The 19,437-nt window shown below is 43.3% G+C and overlaps 1 protein-coding gene and 1 non-coding gene across 16 annotated transcripts in view; one reads left to right on the top strand and one right to left on the bottom strand.

Annotated features, from left to right (window-relative positions):
• Positions 1-10,210: 10,210 nt before the first annotated feature.
• TRNAA-AGC (transfer RNA alanine (anticodon AGC)) lies at positions 10,211-10,283 on the bottom strand. Its single transcript has one exon. It is a non-coding gene; the product is annotated as a tRNA-Ala (tRNA).
• A 539-nt stretch (positions 10,284-10,822) lies between these two features.
• Positions 10,823-19,437, top strand: part of PPP6R3 (protein phosphatase 6 regulatory subunit 3) — a 138,525-nt gene continuing 129,910 nt past the window's right edge. For 10 of the 15 annotated variants that reach the window (XM_073347063.1, XM_073347060.1, XM_073347070.1 and 7 more), the window contains exon 1: positions 10,824-10,969. The gene's annotated coding sequence lies outside the window, so the exon portion shown is untranslated. Of the gene's footprint in view, positions 10,970-19,437 lie in introns of all 15 variants that reach the window. The other 5 variants (XM_073347074.1, XM_073347073.1, XM_073347071.1 and 2 more) reach the window with 1 other exon arrangement.

Raw genomic sequence — 19,437 nt, 5'->3', positions numbered from 1 at the left:
GCCATACGCTGCGTGAATCATCCTGAATGAGGACTAGCCCACAAAAAAAGGGGATTGTTACATCTTTTGCTCGTTACATGAAAATGACAAGAAGAAACTGCCACAGGGCCACACCTGGGTCCCAGATCATCATGTTTACTAAATATACACAAGTAAGGCCAGGTTAGATATATACAGTGTAACTCTGATTGGTGTCTGGTGGCTTCTAAAACAAAAGAACATGGTAAGTGCCACTAGAGGGTTCACAAGCTATTTAAAGGCATGGTAATAGGACCAACACCTATTCCACGCTTGTGAGCTGCTGTGGCAGGGGAATAACCCCTGTAAGTAAGACATACTCAAAGACTGAAATGAGGTGTCATAAAATACCCAGGGCTGGCCCATGTCAGCTGATTTGGACTCAGAGGCTCGGGCTGCGAGGCTATAAAATAGCAGCATATATGTCCAGGCTCAGACATCCAAGTTCGGATGTCTACGCTGCAATCTTGTAGCCACGCAGTGCGAACCTGAGTTAGCTGACGTGGGCCAGTCGTGGGTGTTTTGTTGCAGGGTAGACATACCCTTTTGTTATCTCAGTCCCATACCTCCAGCCCTAAGGCTTGTGAAGATGTAGCAGACCTCCCCTGGATAGTTCTGGATGCTGGTCCATTATGGTTCTCCTCAGACTGGCAAGGTGATCGGATGTTTTTGGCTCTCCAGCCAATTCAAAGCCTTCTCCTTCTCGGCAGGGAAAAAAAAAATAAAAATACAAGCATCCAAACAAACGGGCCTTCTGCAACTAAGTTCTTCAGCCCTCAATGTAGAGGTTTTTGTTCTCCCCAGTGCTGACCATAGTCCCCATTATAGGGTTCAATAGTCTTTTGGCCTCCTCAGGTTATCTGACCTTTTTTCTTCAGTGCAGAATCCACTGCACTACCTCTTCATGTGGCATCACAGGCTCCCCATAGGTGTGGCCTCTACTACAAGTATCAGCCCCAAGATCTGGAGTCATGGGGCAGTATTCTACCCTGAGCTCAAGATGGCCCTGCTCCAACTTTTTCCCAGGGGCACCGCCCACAACACCCGTGTCTGGTTAGGCCCTTTTTCTGTTAAGGCCACCTCCAACCTCCCTAAGACCTTTCCCTGGCTCCCTTTACACAGCAAACCCAACGTAGATTCTACCCAAATCCTGGCATCCTTGTCATTCAAGAGCCATTTAACACACTGCTCCTCTCTCCAGCTCTGCTATTCCACACTATATACTGTTATACCTCACTTCTCAAGCAGGCCTTGGTCCTTCCCAGCCACTTGCTCTCTGAAGGCCTGACCTTAAAGAAGCTGTTACCTTGTAACAATAGCACTAGCCAAGTCTTTTCTGTAAAAAGGCATTTTGTTAGCTGAAGGTAACAGGAAGATGGTGCTGGAGGGTTTACCACTGCCGTTGGGTTGGGGGTGCAGCTGTTCTGCTTTTGACTGTCTTAACTTACTTATTTCCCTTTCAACAGCAATCTCTTCCTACTGTAAAGCAGGTGCAGAATGGACCTCAAAGCTTATGGAGGGAGAAGACCTGCACCAGTAAGAAGGAGAACTTCAGCTCCCTCTTCAGCCTACTTCCCCCATCCACTAGAACTCCTCTTTTATTACTTCTCTGATACTGCCTGAAGCTCCAAGCTTAGCAAATCAGTTTTTTTCTCCTTGCACCACTCAGTATAATAAAACCCAACTGCTAGTCCTCCTGGACCATCAGCAGATTCCAGCCCCTCATTTGTCAAAACCTTCAGAGGAGGAGTAAATTCTGAATCACCTTTTTGCAAGCTTCAGCCTTGTCCAACTACCACCACCCTGGGCTGCTACATCTATCCATGCTCCCTGTAATCTTCCCCATCCCTTTCCAGGCTTACTTTTGATCCCCTCTGAAATTGCTCCCAACCACACATCTCAGATAACCTGAAAATTCACACTTCCTTTCCCCATTACTTCAGCTGCCCTGGCTTAGGTGGGACTCATGCATTGCATGATGACATCAGAGATGATGTACCGGAAGGGAGCCCATGCTAGTTTTGACATAAGCCATCTCAGTAATTAGTCACCATGGTAAGAAACGGAGGGGTAGCCATGTTAGTCTGTATCCGCAAAAGAGGGAAAATTGCTTTTGCAGTGAGCCAGCCACTCCCAGTCCCTATTCAAGCCCAAATTAATCATGTTAAGTTTGCAAATGAATTGTAGCTCTGCAGTTTCTCTTTGAAGTCTGGTTTTGAAGTTTTCTTTGTTGAAGGATGGCTACTTTTAAATTTTTTATTGAATGTCCACGGAGATTGAAGTGTTCTCCCACTGGCTTTTGTATGTTACCATTCCTGGTGTCTGATTTGTGTCCATTTATTTTTTTACGTAGAGACTGTCTGGTTTGGCCAATGTACATGGCAGAGGGGCATTGCTGGCACATGATGGCATATATCACATTGGTAGATGTGCAGGTGGATGAGCCCAGCTGATGTGGCTGGGTCCTCTGATGGTGTTGCTAGAGTAGATATGGGAACAGAGTAGGCAACGGGGTTTGTTACAGGGATTGGTTCCTGGGTTAGTATTTCTGGGTGTGGTGGGCAGTTGCTGGTGACTATTTGCTTCAGGTTGGAGGGCTGTCTATAAGCAAGGACTGGCCTGCCTCCCAGGGTCTGTGAGAGTGAGGGATTGTTTTCCAGGATAGGCTGTAGATAGTTGACAACATGCAGGAGAGGTTTTAGCTGGGGGCTGTACTCACTACAAGAAGTGGCTGGCTACAAAAGTGGCTGGCTCACTACAAAAGCAATTTTCCCTCTTGGTATTGACACTTCCTCATCAATTATTGGGAGCGGACCACATCCACCTGACTGAATTGGCCTTGTCAACACTAGTTCTCCAATTGTAAGGTAACTCCCTTCTGTAATTTTCATTCCATGCACCTGAAGAAGAGGGGTTTTTTAACTATGAGAGCTTACGCCCAAATAAATCTGTCAGTCTTTAAGGTGCCACAGGACTCCTCCTTGTTTTCATGGTAAGAAAGCATCTGAAAACCGGGCAATAATGAACTGGATTGGTCTGAAAGTTTCCTCAGGTTGATGTGTACCCTTGTTGGATGTGAGAGGAGTGCCTGTATGCACGTCCTGTCCCAGCCAACCCCACCAAGCCACTTTGCCTTAGACGTGATAATAGGATCAGTGTTAGAAATGAGATTAGAGAACTGAATTTGAACATTTTGTTATAACTAAATGGATTAACTGGTAGGTTTAGTGAAGCTAAGCAGCCATGTTTCCCCTGAAACATAACTGTAAAATCATTGTTTAGAAGCTCTCCTCCCATACCTTGCAAAGCTGCTTAGTTTACACATTTTTAATAAGACATTGGGCTAAATATTAATCATTAAAATTCTTTAAAGGGCTCTTTCCCCCCCTTAGTGGTTACAGGACAAAGCCTTCAGTAGGGGATTGAGGTTAAATTGAAGGTGCTGTGTCTCCAGCTAACCTTGCTGTACAGGTGGTTTTAACAGCTAATTTAGAGCAAACACCACTCAGCTGGTGGACTTTTTGTATGATGCAGCTAATTATAAGAACCCTTAGAGGCTGGTTCCTTTTATACCTGTGTTTACCAAGAGTAACTTTGATTTTGTCTACACATACAAAGTTCAATTTAAATCAGTTTAAAAGAAATTTAATTAACCAATTTAACCCCCTATATGGACACTCTTATATTGGTTTAATCCTGGGTTTAAAAAAGATATGGCTGGGTTTAACCAATATGAGTATGCAGTTGTGATGGCCACCCTCACAGGTAACACACTAAGGACTGAACCAGGGACATTCAGAGCTAAACACAAGCTGCTAACAGCTTGAACTAAAGTTTGCCACAGTTTGTACCCTCTATTGATAGGCATAAAATGAGACTTGTAACATATGCTGACCAGTGAGTTACACTTTCACAAAATTGCACCAGTTTAACTAAATTGGCTTAAAATCTTTAGTTAAATTGGGGCCGCTGACCAGACCTCTGTTAAAGTCAGAGCAGTTACATGAAGCCGAAATTGCCATAAGGCACACTTTTCAACCACAAGCAAAGGCGAGTGGAGTACTTACACCAACTAAACTAAATCTATTTCTAAATTAATACAACTTTCTTCTGTAGACAAGGCCTGTAAGGAGAATCTCTTTCTGTCTCAGGTACTTACATAGCCCCATCATGGTGGAATCTGAGCCTCGCACAATCTTTACTGTATTTATTCTCACAACACCTCCATGAGGTAGGGGAGTGGTATCCTCTCCATTTTACAGATGGGGAATTGAGGGACAGCGAGATTAAGGCCCAGAAACACAAAGGGACACTAAATCTCCAATTTATTCTCCACTACAATCCACAAAACTCCAGCTCAGCTGCCACATAACCATATAGGCACCTAATCTTACTCAGCCCCTAAATTTTCACTGTAAAAATTCCCTAAGTGCCTAATTTTCTGCCTCTGGTCGTGTGCACTACTTCCTCACTCTCATCTTCTGCAATCTCTTCAGCTGAAGCTGTTCCACTTTGGGTAAATACAATACTGAGAGGGTGAGAGGTGGGCAGAGGCAGGGTCCAGTCTCCCTTGCGCCAATGACTATTTAATTATTTATTCAAAGTGGAACAGCTTCAGTACGAGAAACTGAGGGAGCCCTACATCAAAAATATCCCATGCATAATGGTTAGAGCACTCCCTTGAGAGATGTGTGAGACCCTTGTTCAAATTTTTTCTCCCCAGCAGGCAGAGGGGTAATTGAATCCAGATCTCCCATATCCCAGATGAAGTGCTCTAATCACTGGGCTAAAACATATAGGGTGAGCAGTAACACCCCTTCCTCCAGCCTAAGTCCCTTTGTGGGCCAAGTATTAGTGATTTTTCCTAGATCAGACAGAAAGTCTGTGGTAGCGGAGGGAACTGAACCTCAGTTTCCTAAGTGTCCTAGGCTAGCACCCTAATAAATGGACCTCAGGCTCTTGGATAACTGCATGTCACAGTTTGGCCGTTCCAGACAATTATGTTGAAAGACAATCTTGTCTGTTTCACTATAAGAGTGGGGAACGTCCCCATGAGCAGCATACCAGTTAGCTTCAGCGCTGCTATGCTGTGTGAATTTGCAGCACTACCTCCCCTGACCAAAGACATGTTTCCATTCCTCAACACCGCTCATCACTGCTACACAAGTAGAGTGTGGAAATTACATCCACACACATGGGTAAGAACTGGAGTGAAACAAAATGAAGAGCCCTGCAAGGCAGTGCTCCCCTCACTCTCCAGAGGGGTTGAGCTGCAAATGGTGGTGGCCAAAATGGGGGTGGAGGAAGAGAAAGAAATTAAGCAACATATCTAAATAATAAGAATAACCCAGCATGGTTCTTGTTAGGGTAAATCCATGCTCCCGTTAAAACCTTGGTTAAGCCAATTAATAACTAGATATAACACTACACACGATATTGCTACTAAGGCTATACCTGATGATCCAGGGGTTCTTGGGAGCTTATAGCAAACTTACTGTGTATCCAGCCTTTTATGCAACAGGCATTACGAAATAAAGCACCCAATCTGCTGGCAAGAGTTCCTGCTGTGTGAGTATCTGCCATAACCACACAGGTCAGGACATGCTAGCCAATTTGCAGTTATTGAAATCATGATGACTACTTTTTCTTTTAAAATTCCACCCCCCACTGCCCAGGTTTAAGGTAAACCCTGAGGAGGCAAAAGGACCTTGAAGCCTATAGCCTTGTCTACATTAGCATCATTTTCAGGAACTTTAAAGTGGGTAAAATGTTTGTTTTTGAAGTGCAGATTTGATACAACACAATCAGAATTCAACTCCTACTCTAAGCGGTGGAGTGGCAGAGAAGTTATATGTATAGCCTTACCTCTCCCTCCTACCATTGTCTGTACAACAATCCATTGACATGTCAACAACCCCAGACATGGATACCCCCACAATACGCAGCTTGAGCTCATTTCTGTTTTTAGCTCATTATTTAATCCTCCACCATCCATCCCCTTCCAAAAATAAAATTCACTCAATTTTGCTTATCTACCTTTTTAAAAATATCAAGAACTTTTATAGCAAAGAAGTCGGACTTACACCATTACGGTGAGCATAATTAATATGCAGTCTGCTGTAATGTAAGACTAGAAATTCACAGGGTTGAATTTTATACATATAGGAGAAGCACACAAGGAAATACATTATTGAAAATATTCTTGCTTTATTCTATACAGATGGTTCATGACAAGATCCAGTCGTGTAGGACAACTGTTGATTCACCATCCTTTTGGTATAAATGAGCAGCACACAGATCCAGAATGTCCTGTTATAAGTGTGTCCCATATGATGAGTTCAACAGAACTATCCTATCACTGAGTAATGTCTTCTCAGATCTGTTTTTTCTATAACATAATTAAATGATCTCTGTCTTTTAAATCTAATTAACATGGTTTAACTTCTTAGAAATCTTCGGACTCATGCAATTATTATAATATAAACAAGAAAACAAAGAACCCAGCACCCCAATTCACAGTTGCATTGTAATCCACAGACCACATTGCCTCCATTCACTAACGTATAACAGAGCTACAAAAAGCCAAGACTTCCCTCATAATTTTAAGGGAAGGTAAATGCTAAAGTTACACAAAGTTAGGCTCACAATGCCTGGAATCCTCCACACAACATCCAAATATTTGATTATCCAACCTCGCAAAAAGCCTGCTGAGCACTAAGAATAAGTTATTACTGCATGCCACAACCTTGGGGGCACACACTCAAACGGTCCACCAACGAAAATGAAATGCCATGATATGCAGAAAGAAGATGATTTCACACAGTGAAATCACAAACTTGCTGCCAGTGTTAAGCTGTGCTAGAGAGAGATACTTGGAAAAAGGGGGGTGGGGGGAGAAAGATGATACAGCCCCAAGTTCTAGAATACGGGCCTGATTCTCCATTGCCTTGAACCTTGTGTTATTTACATCTATACAAAGTGTGTGTAAAATGCCATAGATCACAATGGCAGCATTTGACATGCTCACTTAGCACAGATGTAAACAGTATTGTCAAACCCAAGCATTAGGAAACTTTAGAAAACCAAAACATGTGGAGTTAAGCTGACTCATTCTGCCCAACACGGCTGCACATTCTTAACTCTGGCCCCATTAGGATGGCAATGGGAACTGGGAACAGTACCTAACTCCTCCCCAGCAAGACCATTTCTTTCTGTGCCCATCACAACTTCAAATCAGCACTTCAGTTATGGTTGACAGGCAGTCTCTCACACTTTTCAGAACATCAATTGCACCGATACGTAAGCCTCTGAACACCTAGAAATACAGATGATATAGAGCACTGTGGAGCTACAGTACATGCGTACAGTAGGAAAGACCCTCAGACCATATCCTCACTAAGGCAAAAGTTGCATATAAGGCAGGCTAACTGAACACTAGATGGCTATACCTCGTCTATACTTGACCATTTCTTCTACTCTGCACAAACCAACCCAGAGCTGCCTGAACTTTGTCCTAGGAAGCCTCTCGGAACATCATGCGCACTTACCTCAGTCCATTAGTGCAGTGTCATGAATGCTACCGGCCTCATACTGATTCCCCAAGGCAAGAATGAGTATACAGTAGCCTTACCTCTGCCCCCTACAGCTGACAAAAGCCACTGATATACTTGCCAATTTGGGGACTTCAAAAAGCAGCTTGTACAGAGAGCACAGAGGCAGAGAAACTTGCAGCCAGAAGCTGAAATTAAGACTCAGCTCCTGGCTGATATTTCCTATTCCCGTCACTACTCTTTTCTCATCCATTTTATCAAGGCCCTGAATCAGTAAGTATCCTACACACAGTGCTAGTAGAGCTCTCCCTGGCTTGATACTCCTCAAGCTGCTGTGTTTGGGGCCCACCTCACTGGGCCCCAAGTGGTTTAAGCCTTTTGAGTCTGAACTGCTTCCACTGGGATCTCTAGACACACTCTTGGGGTACAGATCCTCTGTCTTGCACTCCCTTCTGAAAGCTGGGGCCATGCAGTGCAGCTGCCTAGCCCATAGGACCAGTGCTGACCCCTCAGACTCTTCTGTAGCTTAAGCACACCTTCCCCCAGAACTCCAACTGCGTGTGCACTCTGGGTTTAGTTTGTCTCTTCAGAAGCATGTGATAATGAAGCAAACATGCACAGAATTCTAAAATGCCATTGCATTTTACTTAGATAAAATGAGAGATCACAGATCCAGGCAAAGTAATATACACAACTGTATGCATGTGCTTGCCTCAGGTTCCTCATCACTCTGCAGAGTTCTTTGGCCTTAGCAGAGCTATCTGAGGTGTCCAGGATCCTCCCTTCTGCACCTATTCTCTTGACAATCATGGAGTCTCTCCCTCTCTCTGCTCCAAGTCGGCTGCCTTCCTTTCACTTTGGCTGGTTCCACAGTTAACAGGGCCCCATACTATGAAACCATGCCTGCCTCATCCTGTTTTCTGCTAAAGCTTCCCGTGTCTCTCTGACTTCTGCTTTTCATCCCTATTTCTTTGTTCTGCCGCTAGGAATTGTCCACTCTCCACTTCCCCAGTACCCTACAGAAAAACTTGGTTGTATTAGTTTCCCTGGGCTTTCAGCCAAACCATTGTCCTAAAGTGTTTCCACCTGAACAAGCAACCAATGAAGGTCTAATGACCTACCATTGTCCCTGGTCTGTAGCTGGTTCTACAGCCTTGATAGGAGATGGTTGTCTCCACATCCAGTGATGTATGCAAGGATACAATAATTTCATAGCATCAACCAGAAAAAATAAATTGTACTGTTGCTTGATCTTGCAATCTCATTTTTGGGTTAGCATAAAAACAGATAGAATCTCTGTAATGATGACACAGGCATGAACTCAGTAACAGCAGAACATGTATTTATTACTGGAAGAGTAGACAGTAGGAGTTCGCCTCCTGCAGCTGGACTCCAAAAACCACATTCACTTTTCCCCAATCCCTAGGCAGAAGCACCCCCCGACCTCACTTCCTGAGTCAGGGGACCTTGTCCTTTAGATAGGCAGGAAACACACCCTTTAGGGGCTGTCTTGGATGTGCCCTTTTCCACCCCCACCTCTTGCCCAGCACGTGTCAACTGAATGTTTCATAGTACTATATTAGTTGACAAAACAAAATTAAATTTATTGCCAGAATTGAAAAACTGAGCTCAGTGACTGCACTCACAAAATACACACTCAGTATGCCAGCTTTCTTTGTACAAAGAAAAGGAGTACTTGTGGCACCTTAGAGACTAACCAATTTATTTGAGCATAAGCTTTCGTGAGCTACCTGAAGTAGTCTCTAAGGTGCCACAAGTACTCCTTTTCTTTTTGCAAATACAGACTAACACGGCTGCTACTCTGAAACCTTTATTTGTACAGTATGGCTAACATAGTACTGCCACATCAAGGGTTTACAAATCATGAATCAGGCTCCCCAAAATCATGAGTTAAAAATTTTTTTTTGTGCTCTTTTTATTTGCCTTCTGTTTACAAGCCTTAACATTTCATTTTTGTCAAGGTTTTCTCTGTAACCATGATGACTAGAACCTTTAAAAAAAAATGAAAACTAAGATTCTCATGTAATCACATATCTCCAGGAGTTGGGGCTTTAAGAAAAACCAAATATTGTTAAACTTGTAATAAAAATTGTGGGAGCTGGCAACAACGTGCTGCGTATGCCTGCACTTACCTGATCTTAGGTATGGAAATCTGGGGAGGTGCAGGTGCACCCACCAGGGTGTGTGTATTAGAGGGATCCATTCATTTTAGCTGGCGTGAACAGTCCTGTTACAACATGCAACTAGCCCAAGCCCATTTTTGCAGAACCCATTGAACCCAAGGGGCTTTTTTTTTTCCCAATAGGATGTAACTGATATGGGAAAATTATTTTCACTAGTAACCTGTGAGCTTTTTCTGAGGGCAAAATGTGCATGTGCAAATTGTTATTTTGCAGGATTCAATAGGGAACGTGTGTATTTGTAGGGTTTCAGTTCCCTTTGCTGGGGTTTGTCAAGGCATAGTCCGTTTACCAAAATATATGGGGAAATAATCAAATTCAACATTTGCAATCCATGGCTCATGCACTTTTAAACAAATAATTGAAATCATGTGTTTTTGTGTATTCATAAGCCAGAAAGGAACTTTTTGAAAGCCCCATGGTGAAAAACATACCGTCTTCTGGAGAATGCGGGCATCGATCCCGCTACCTCTCGCATGCTAAGCGAGCGCTCTACCATTTGAGCTAATTCCCCACACCGTGAGAAGCCTTCTCAGTCACTCACACATAAGCACCTTCCTGATCGCGAGACTTACTCTCGCCTCCCCGGTTCCTCGAGCGGCAAGCTGTTGTCAGGCAGTTTCGCTACCTCCCTTCTCCGCTGAGGGCACAGTTTCTTCCGTTGGCCAATGGGGAGGCGTGATGGGCGAGGCTAGTTTTGTGTTTGCGGCCCTCGGCTTCCATCCGCCTTCTATGTAACCCCATTGGTCGCACACCAGTCCGAGTCTTTTACCAACTGATTGGTCTAACCCGGTTTATTTTTAAATTGTACTCGCGGCTCTGATTGGGGAACTAACACGCCTGTCACTGTGACGTTAAGCTGTTGCTAAGGCGTGAAGGTGGGAAACTAGAGGGGCCCACCCGGACGCCCCGATTGGCCTTTGGGATCCCTTTCGGCCCGCCCTCAATCCCCGTTTAGTCCACTGGTGCTGTAGTTCACGTGTTATTGGCGGCTATGCTATTGTCCAATGGAAGTGGGCTCGGCGGGGACTGGGGCGTGTCAGGGAAGGGTGATTGGCAGGCGAGGAGGGGGAGCAAAGGAGAGCTCACAGGATCTGATATGTCCGCCATCTTGAAGTGTCGGTGATGGTGGCGAGCGCTCGTTTTCCCGTCTGAGCCGAGGCAGACCGGGACCCGTGACGGGGAGACGCGCTCGCCGAGGTAGGGAGGTGCGAGGGGCCACGGCCTGAGTCAACTACCGCTGGGGGGTTATTCCCCCTTCCTGACGCTCTGCCCCAATGCGCGGGCCCGGTGAGCGCTCTCCTCTCCCCCGCCCTGCGCAGGGGGCGGAGGGGGGGCGCGTCTTCCTGTTCCCCGGAGTCTGCAGGCTGGTCTTCGAGGCCTCCTCCTGCGATTGGGGGCCGCTCCCCGCCCCTGTCCCCGGTTTGCGCCTGAGCTGGCTGGGGGGCGGGGAGGGGGGGGGTCGGCGGCCTTGTTTGCGGCCTGGCTGAGTTGTTTTGCTTCCTGGGGAGTAGGGCTGTGTCGACCCCCCTCCCCATCTCCAAGTCCCAGGTCATCCCTTGCTCCCCTCTCCCCGTCAGCGAGTGTGGGGTGGCGGCTTCCCAGGGTTCCTTTTCCTCTGGGTCCCTCGCACGTCCCGCTGGAGGGGCACTGACTGTATCCCCAGATGGCGGCATGTGCGACCCCCCCCTCCCCACCGGCTTTCCAGCGATACTCAGCAGGAGGTACTGAATCACTAGGGACCCGGTGTTACTTTTACCGCCTGTTGCCTCTGTTAAAGGGATCCAGCTGTGTTCTCTCAGCTTGTCTTCTCACTACAGCTCTTCTCTCACATTACTAGTTAGAACTGGGCGTGTTAGTTTGAAGTGGGGTCTTTCTGCGAACACCTGAACAACCTTTGAGCTTTGTCTCGAGGAAGGTGTGGGATGGTCTGTCTACACAGCGTAGCCATCTCTCTGGGTCTGTCTGTCCCAAGCCTGCAGACGCATGTGTTTCCTCGCTGAGTTGCACAGGTCAGGTGTGGATTTCATCTCTGGGTCAGGGATGGCTAGATGTACAAGATAGATGTTGAAGTTGGGTATGAGGAGGTGTTACTCTGTTCCACTTAATGTAAATTATAATTATCTTATGTTGTTCGGGGTGTCACATAGGATTTTAATATCTGTTTTCGTTAGTACAAGTGGCAAGACTTTATTATTCAACCAGCAGAATCCCTGAGTAATAACTGTTTCTCAGTGGGCCCGTAAACATTCTTTTAAACCTCTCGAATAAGAAACGCTGATTTTGTATTGTCTTGGTTCTTAGAAATTGTTGGAAAACTAGATGAATTATCAAGGGGATGCTGTCAAGTTAAAGTGTTCTTTCTAAAAGCATCCAGCAAAAGCAGCACCACTACCAGGAAGCTTATACTCCTTAAATTGAAACTTGGTTTCCTCTTTGCTGTTATGTTCCTCAGTTTGGACAACGAAAACAGACGAGTTATTGCTCTTGTTCACACTCAGTTTTGCTCTTTGTGTTCTAAATTAGTGCCTTAGTGGTTCATGTGCTCATTCTTAAAACCGTGGCAACATTTTGGCTAGTTCTAACTTAAAAAAAAAAAAAAAAAAACCTCAAAAAACCTTGGGTGTTTTGTTCTTTTACAAAAAGTGAATTTTAGGCTGTACTGAACATGACAGTTTCCCTTTTAATTCTGATCTTTTCTTTAGTGCCTCAGAGTGCTTTCTAAGTAGAAAAGTGAATTGAAGCTCTAAGACTGTCCCATGATGTGCCTGGAGATCAGTATAGATGGGTATAAAATGTTAGAGCTAAACATTTTCAAAATACTTGATTCTTTGGTATTATGTTGGAACTGTTTGGGATGTGTAACCAGTGAAAGCTGTTATAGAACACTTAGATCTCTTCTGAGTAGATGTTAACTGAGTAGAAGAAACATGTCTCTATTCTTGTAACTTACTAGTTACAGAAAAGTTTCTGGATGCTGTTAGCTTAAAAATCAGAGGTTAAAACCTTTAACCATGTTACTAATGTGTTGAATCTTGAATGGAAGGAGTTCTGATTATTCTTTACTATTTATGCTCTTTATTTACTTGTATTTTTATCAATGAAAAATTAGTTTCACTTTCAAATTCTCTGTTGTGTTTGAATTGCAAACACTGCATGAGTGCCTGTTTCTACTGGAATGTTAAAGCTCGGGAAAGCTCTCTAGCTTTCTTTCCTAAAGGTATCAATTGGTTTTATTTTTCATAAAACATACTTTATAATGTCTGTGTATACATGATCATTGGCTGTACATAATTTATTTTCTACCAAATAAGATTTGGATTAGAGCTGCAGTTTTAAAATTGAAGGGAATCTTAAAATTGTTCATTGATGTCTAATTCTTTACTTGTAAGTACCAGATCCTTCAATACATAGTGCCCAGAATAACTTTACTGGGGCTCTTCTCAGGCACAGTAGGCCATCTGCATGTTACGCATTGTAGGATTGGGGTGTAAATCACAAAAGTGTCTTTAGAAATTCAAGGAAAAAATAAGGAATCTCTTTATACCAGTGATTTCTTTCCTGAATCTGTAAGGCTCCTTAACTTGTATGTTGGTTTTCTGCAAAAAAAAAACAAAAAAAACCCAATAATTTGTGTATGAAATAACAGGGTGGATTTGATTTACATCACTAGTCAGGAAGAGTCGATTTAATCATAGATTTCTACATAAAAAGTGCATTCTTGTTGGTTGTTTATAACCTTAATACATATTCTTCACAACTCAGATAGATGTAGGTTTCATTTGTAGAAGCTACACACTATACATTTTAAATGTGATTTATTTTGTAAACTTTTCAGATTAGTTTTACAGCTATATCAGAAAATGAATGAATGATTGGTTGGTTATTTCATTTACCAAAGGTAAATGAATCAGATATTTATGTAGACCTTGGAAAGTGTGCTATCTCCAGTGCAACAGGTTAGTCATTAATATTTGGAGGATTTTCTTGCCATGCTGTATTAGGAAGAGAACATCACCAGACAGACATTCAAATTGTTTTATTTAACTAAAACAACAACGTTATGTATTCTGGATTTTTTTTTCAACAGCAAACATATAATATTTTAACAAAACAAGCATATGAATTTTTGAATTTAGTTAACCATTCAAGTTTGTTTAAATCAAGTTTGTTTTTGTTAAAATTGTTTTTAACTGACATAGTTAAAAGAAATTTTTTTAAAAAAAACACCCAGAATTAAATCTTCTATGTCACCCAGGTCAACATGAGAAACTTAAAATATTGGCTTCTGCAGCTAACTCAGTCATCTTCACCTTCATTTTCCGATTCATAATCTGGAAAAGAAAAACAAGCTTTTCTAGATCCCAAATGATTTCTCAATTTTGGAATGAATTAGTGCAAAGGAAGAAAATATTCTTTCTACACCTGCAGAAGAAGCTACTGCTATTTAAAAGTGAGATTTTACTTCAACAGTCTCTGAATCCAAGTGCTTAAGTGACTTCCACCAGTTCACTGGTATGACTTTCTTTAAAACATAATCAGCAAACACATTTCTTGAATAGTTCTTATTCCCAAACTGGGTCTGTCTTATGGCCAGCTGCCATTATAGGTTGTCCCTTCTAGTGAGAAAATGGTCTGGTAGATCTCAGATCAATGAAGGCTACCCTCAGAAAGACCTCAAGACTTCTGGAATATGCTGCTCAAACAGTTTCACTTTTGTTTCTACTGCCTGTCCCTCCCTTCTCACATTTATCTCCAGACTTCTTCTCCTTGTCCAGATCTATGCTGCCAACAACTATCTTCTGTTCATTGAACTTCTTGAAACTTTGCACTTTTAGAGAGAGGTAAGGGATTGACTCTGTGTACACACATTTGCAGAGGGACAATAGGGTTGATTGAGATCTGTTGTTTCTCAAGTCTCTCTCTCCATTTATTTATTTATTAACTTTTTTGCTGTTAACAAGCATGTTACCTCTGGAAATACAAATCCACAGTTTGAGATCTGCAAAACTAAGCATCTCTGATGGTATCTTTTACAGTGAGCAATGAGTCTGATTAGGTAGATAGAAAGATTAACCTAAATAATCTATACGGAAGCCCCTGGAACTCCATAAGATTGGTTCCTTAATCCATGAATTATTGGAACTCATTTACGAAACTTTTCTTAAACATTACATGAATATATTGTCTTATGCTATAGAATTATAATGTATAATCCCTATTCCATGATGAGATATCTTTGAGCTATAATGTATCTTAATTAAAGCTATCTTTAGATAGGGTTTTTTCCTCAAAAGACATTTTATCAAAAATATCTGATTTTAAATCAAAACAGATTTAAAAAAAAATCATGATTTTTATCCACCCTGTGAAATAATGACTCTTGTGCTATCGGGGTGGTTAAGGTCATTTTTGTCTGTAACACTACAGTGAAATTTTATTTCAGCTAAAAATGACATTGTAGAGTTTAGGTTACAGAGATCCTTAAACTACAGGAAAACACCCAGTTAAACTAAAACATGTGAGATCAGGAATTTGGTGAAAGAGCTTTTTAGTCTCAAATGCTAATGTATTTAAGAAGACTTGTTAGAACTGATCATGCATAGTGTACTGTAGTTTGTGCAAAAGTTAGGTTTACACATAAATTAAGGCTAGCACATGTTATACTGTAATTTAGGCTATTCTTCATAAATTCAGTGCAAGACAAATTGAACACTTGGCAGATCATTTTCTGAAGTGTAACTAGACATGTTAATCTTTTTTTTTTCTAATTTCACTCAAACAACATCTCAAAACACTGAAACCTGAGCAACTGAAAGAAGGGATTGTCCCTGTAGTCTAAGCATTTAAAATACTTTTGGTTTAACACTTCTGACTTTAATGACCAATGAGTGCTTTGGCAAGATGACTTCTTTGTTAAAGGTTCAACATCTTTGCCTCTTCAGTTGAGAGCTCACAATATACAATGAGTAACTGGCTCAAACTCAACCTATAAAACATATGATTAACATTTCAAAGTGGGAAATGCTTTGAAGAACTACCTGGGTCACTCTTTCCCGAATTGAATCTTTCCTCGAAGTGGTGAGAAGTGTTCGGGCCCTGTTTAACTCTGCAGTTAACCTAGAGTACAGGGTAGCATCAGTACTGAAAAATGTCATCTTCTAACTCCATCTTTCCAGGAAACTTTACCATTCTTCCCAGATGAGGATTGGGCCATATGCAGATTGAATCCACTCTGTATCTGGAAGGGAAGGTGGAGGCAATAGAAGCAGCAGTATGCAGGAGCCCATCGCTTTAATTGGATGGGCTTCCTTAATGCATCCCCTGTGACCTGTTTCCTTCACTTGCTACTAGCCTGCTTCTGATCTTTAAGGCCATCAGTAGGTCAGGATCCAGGTCCATCAGTAGTTCTACCTTCATCTGCAATTCTCTCCCCCCCCCATTAGTGTGCTCCTCTGGAACAATGTGGTTTGCAAAACCTAGGATAAAGTGTATGAAAGCCGGAGATAAATTGTTCTTGAATGGTTTCAGAGTAACAGCCGTGTTAGTCTGTATTCGCAAAAAGAAAAGGAGGACTTGTGGCACCTTAGAGACTAACCAATTTATTAGAGCATAAGCTTTCGTGAGCTACAGCTCACTTCCTCAGATGCATATCGTGGAAACTGCAGCAGGCTTTATATATACACAGAGAATATGAAACAATACCTATTCCCACCCCACTGTCCTGCTGGTAATAGCTTATCTAAAGTGATTTCCAGCACAAATCCAGGTTTTCTCACCCTCCACCCCCCCACACAAATTCACTCTCCTGCTGGTGATAGCCCATCCAAAGTGACAACTCTTTACACAATGTGCATGACAATCAAGCTGGGCTATTTCCTGCATAAATCCAGGTTCTCACACCCCCCCCACCCCCATACACACACAAACTCACTCTCCTGCTGGTAATAGCTCATCCAAACTGACCACTCTTCAAGTTAAAATCCAAGTTAAACCAGAACATCTGGGGGGGGGGGTAGGAAAAAACAAGAGGAAACAGGCTACCTTGCATAATGACTTAGCCACTCCAAGTCTCTATTTAAGCCTAAATTAATAGTATCCAATTTGCAAATGAATTCCAATTCAGCAGTTTCTCGCTGGAGTCTGGATTTGAAGTTTTTTTGTTTTAAGATAGCGACCTTCATGTCTGTGATCGCGTGACCAGAGAGATTGAAGTGTTCTCCGACTGGTTTATGAATGTTATAATTCTTGACATCTGATTTGTGTCCATTTATTCTTTTACGTAGAGACTGTCCAGTTTGACCAATGTACATGGCAGAGGGGCATTGCTGGCACATGATGGCATATATCACATTGGTGGATGTGCAGGTGAACGAGCCTCTGATAGTGTGGCTGATGTTATTAGGCCCTGTGATGGTGTCCCCTGAATAGATATGTGGGCACAGTTGGCAACGGGCTTTGTTGCAAGGATAGGTTCCTGGGTTAGTGGTTCTGTTATGTGGTATGTGGTTGTTGGTGAGTATTTGCTTCAGGTTGCGGGGCTGTCTGTAGGCAAGGACTGGCCTGTCTCCCAAGATTTGTGAGAGTGTTGGGTCATCCTTTAGGATAGGTTGTAGATCCTTAATAATGCGTTGGAGGGGTTTTAGTTGGGGGCTGAAGGTGACGGCTAGTGGCGTTCTGTTATTTTCTTTGTTAGGCCTGTCCTGTAGTAGGTAACTTCTGGGAACTCTTCTGGCTCTATCAATCTGTTTCTTTACTTCTGCAGGTGGGTATTGTAGTTGTAAGAAAGCTTGACAGAGATCTTGTAGGTGTTTGTCTCTGTCTGAGGGGTTGGAGCAAATGCGGTTGTATCGCAGAGCTTGGCTGTAGACGATGGATCGTGTGGTGTGGTCAGGGTGAAAGCTGGAGGCATGCAGGTAGGAATAGCGGTCAGTAGGTTTCCGGTATAGGGTGGTGTTTATGTGACCATTGTTTATTAGCACTGTAGTGTCCAGGAAGTGGATCTCTTGTGTGGACTGGACCAGGCTGAGGTTGGTGGTGGGATGGAAATTGTTGAAATCATGGTGGAATTCCTCAAGGGCTTCTTTTCCATGGGTCCAGATGATGAAGATGTCATCAATATAGCGCAAGTAGAGTAGGGGCTTTAGGGGACGAGAGCTGAGGAAGCGTTGTTCTAAATCAGCCATAAAAATGTTGGCATACTGTGGGGCCATGCGGGTACCCATAGCAGTGCCGCTGATCTGAAGGTATACATTGTCCCCAAATGTGAAGTAGTTATGGGTAAGGACAAAGTCACAAAGTTCAGCCACCAGGTTAGCCGTGACATTATCGGGGATAGTGTTCTTGACGGCTTGTAGTCCATCTTTGTGTGGAATGTTAGGCTGTGGAATGAGCTTTCAGCGGAGGCCAGACTTATCTAGTTAGACCACCGTAAGGGCATGATGGAAAGCTTTGTCAGAAGGGATGGTTTTGCCACAATAGCAAGATTGGTAGGGGAATGGAACAAAGGAAACCGCACTTATATCCCAAACAGAGCCTCCTTTAGCAAAGGATGGAGAAAACCGAAGACTCTTAAAATCACTCAGTAATCTTGCTTGGTATTCCTGTTATTTCTAATGTGAGAGAACCTTTCAGACCTCTCTACATCAGAAAGAACCTTAAAGTATACAAGCACAATTTTCCTAACCAGTCAGCCTCCCTGTCCCTCTTTTTAAATTGCCTTCCCATCTGTTCCTCAATCTTTCCCCTGTCTCTTCCTTTTGAATACAAAAACTTATGCAGTGAGTGCTGTCTAAATTGTGCTGTTGCACATTAGCGATGCCAGAGAGAGGTTTACTCAATGGAAGGGAGTTACAGTAAAAGCTGTTATCTGACACTTAACCAACCAGAAAGCTCTATAAACCGGTATTTCTGATCTTCAATAGGGTTGCCAGATGTCCAGTTTTTGACTGGAATGCCTGGTCAAAAAGGGACCCTGGTGGCTCTGGTCAGCACTGCTGACCAGGCCATTAAAAGTCTGGTTGTCATGGGACTGGCAGGCTCCCTACCTGGCTCCGCGTGGCTCCCCAAAAGTGGTGATATATCCTTGCTGCTCCTCCGCAGAGGAACAGCCATGGGGCTCCATGCACTGCCCCTGCCCCAAACGCTGGCTCTGCAACCAGCGTTGGCTGGGAACTGTGCCCAATGGGAGGTGTGGGCGGAGACGGCGCATAGAGATGCCTGGCAGTGCTTCCGCCTAGGAGCAGCAGGGATATGTCACTGTTTATGGGGAGCCACCCGAGGTGAGCGCCCCCTGGATCTAGCACCCTAAACCCTGCCCATCCCAGAGTCTCCTACTGCACCCAAACTTCCTCCCAGAGCCCAGGTACCACACCTCTTCCTGCGTCACAGCCCCAAGTCCCCTCCTGCACCCAAACTACCTCTCTTTAAGTTAACCATAATTTTTGACTTACCGGCACCATCCATTTCCCCCAATACATTGGATAACAAAGCTTTTACTGTATTTGGGAATATGAGGTTGAAAAAGACCGAGAGATGGAACTGGACAGAACTAAGGAGGTGCAGTGCAATCTGTTGGCAAAATGGCAGTGCTATTTTGAGGTATCAAAATGCAGACGGATTAGTACCAAGGAGACTGAAATTCTTCATCTCAGTGCAGTTCAGCACTA

This window comes from Lepidochelys kempii, chromosome 6, assembly GCF_965140265.1.
Source record: "Lepidochelys kempii isolate rLepKem1 chromosome 6, rLepKem1.hap2, whole genome shotgun sequence".
In the NCBI taxonomy this organism is placed as follows: Eukaryota; Metazoa; Chordata; order Testudines; family Cheloniidae; genus Lepidochelys; species Lepidochelys kempii.
Note: the sequence above shows the minus strand (reverse complement) of the source record. Positions and strands in the feature narration are given on the sequence as shown.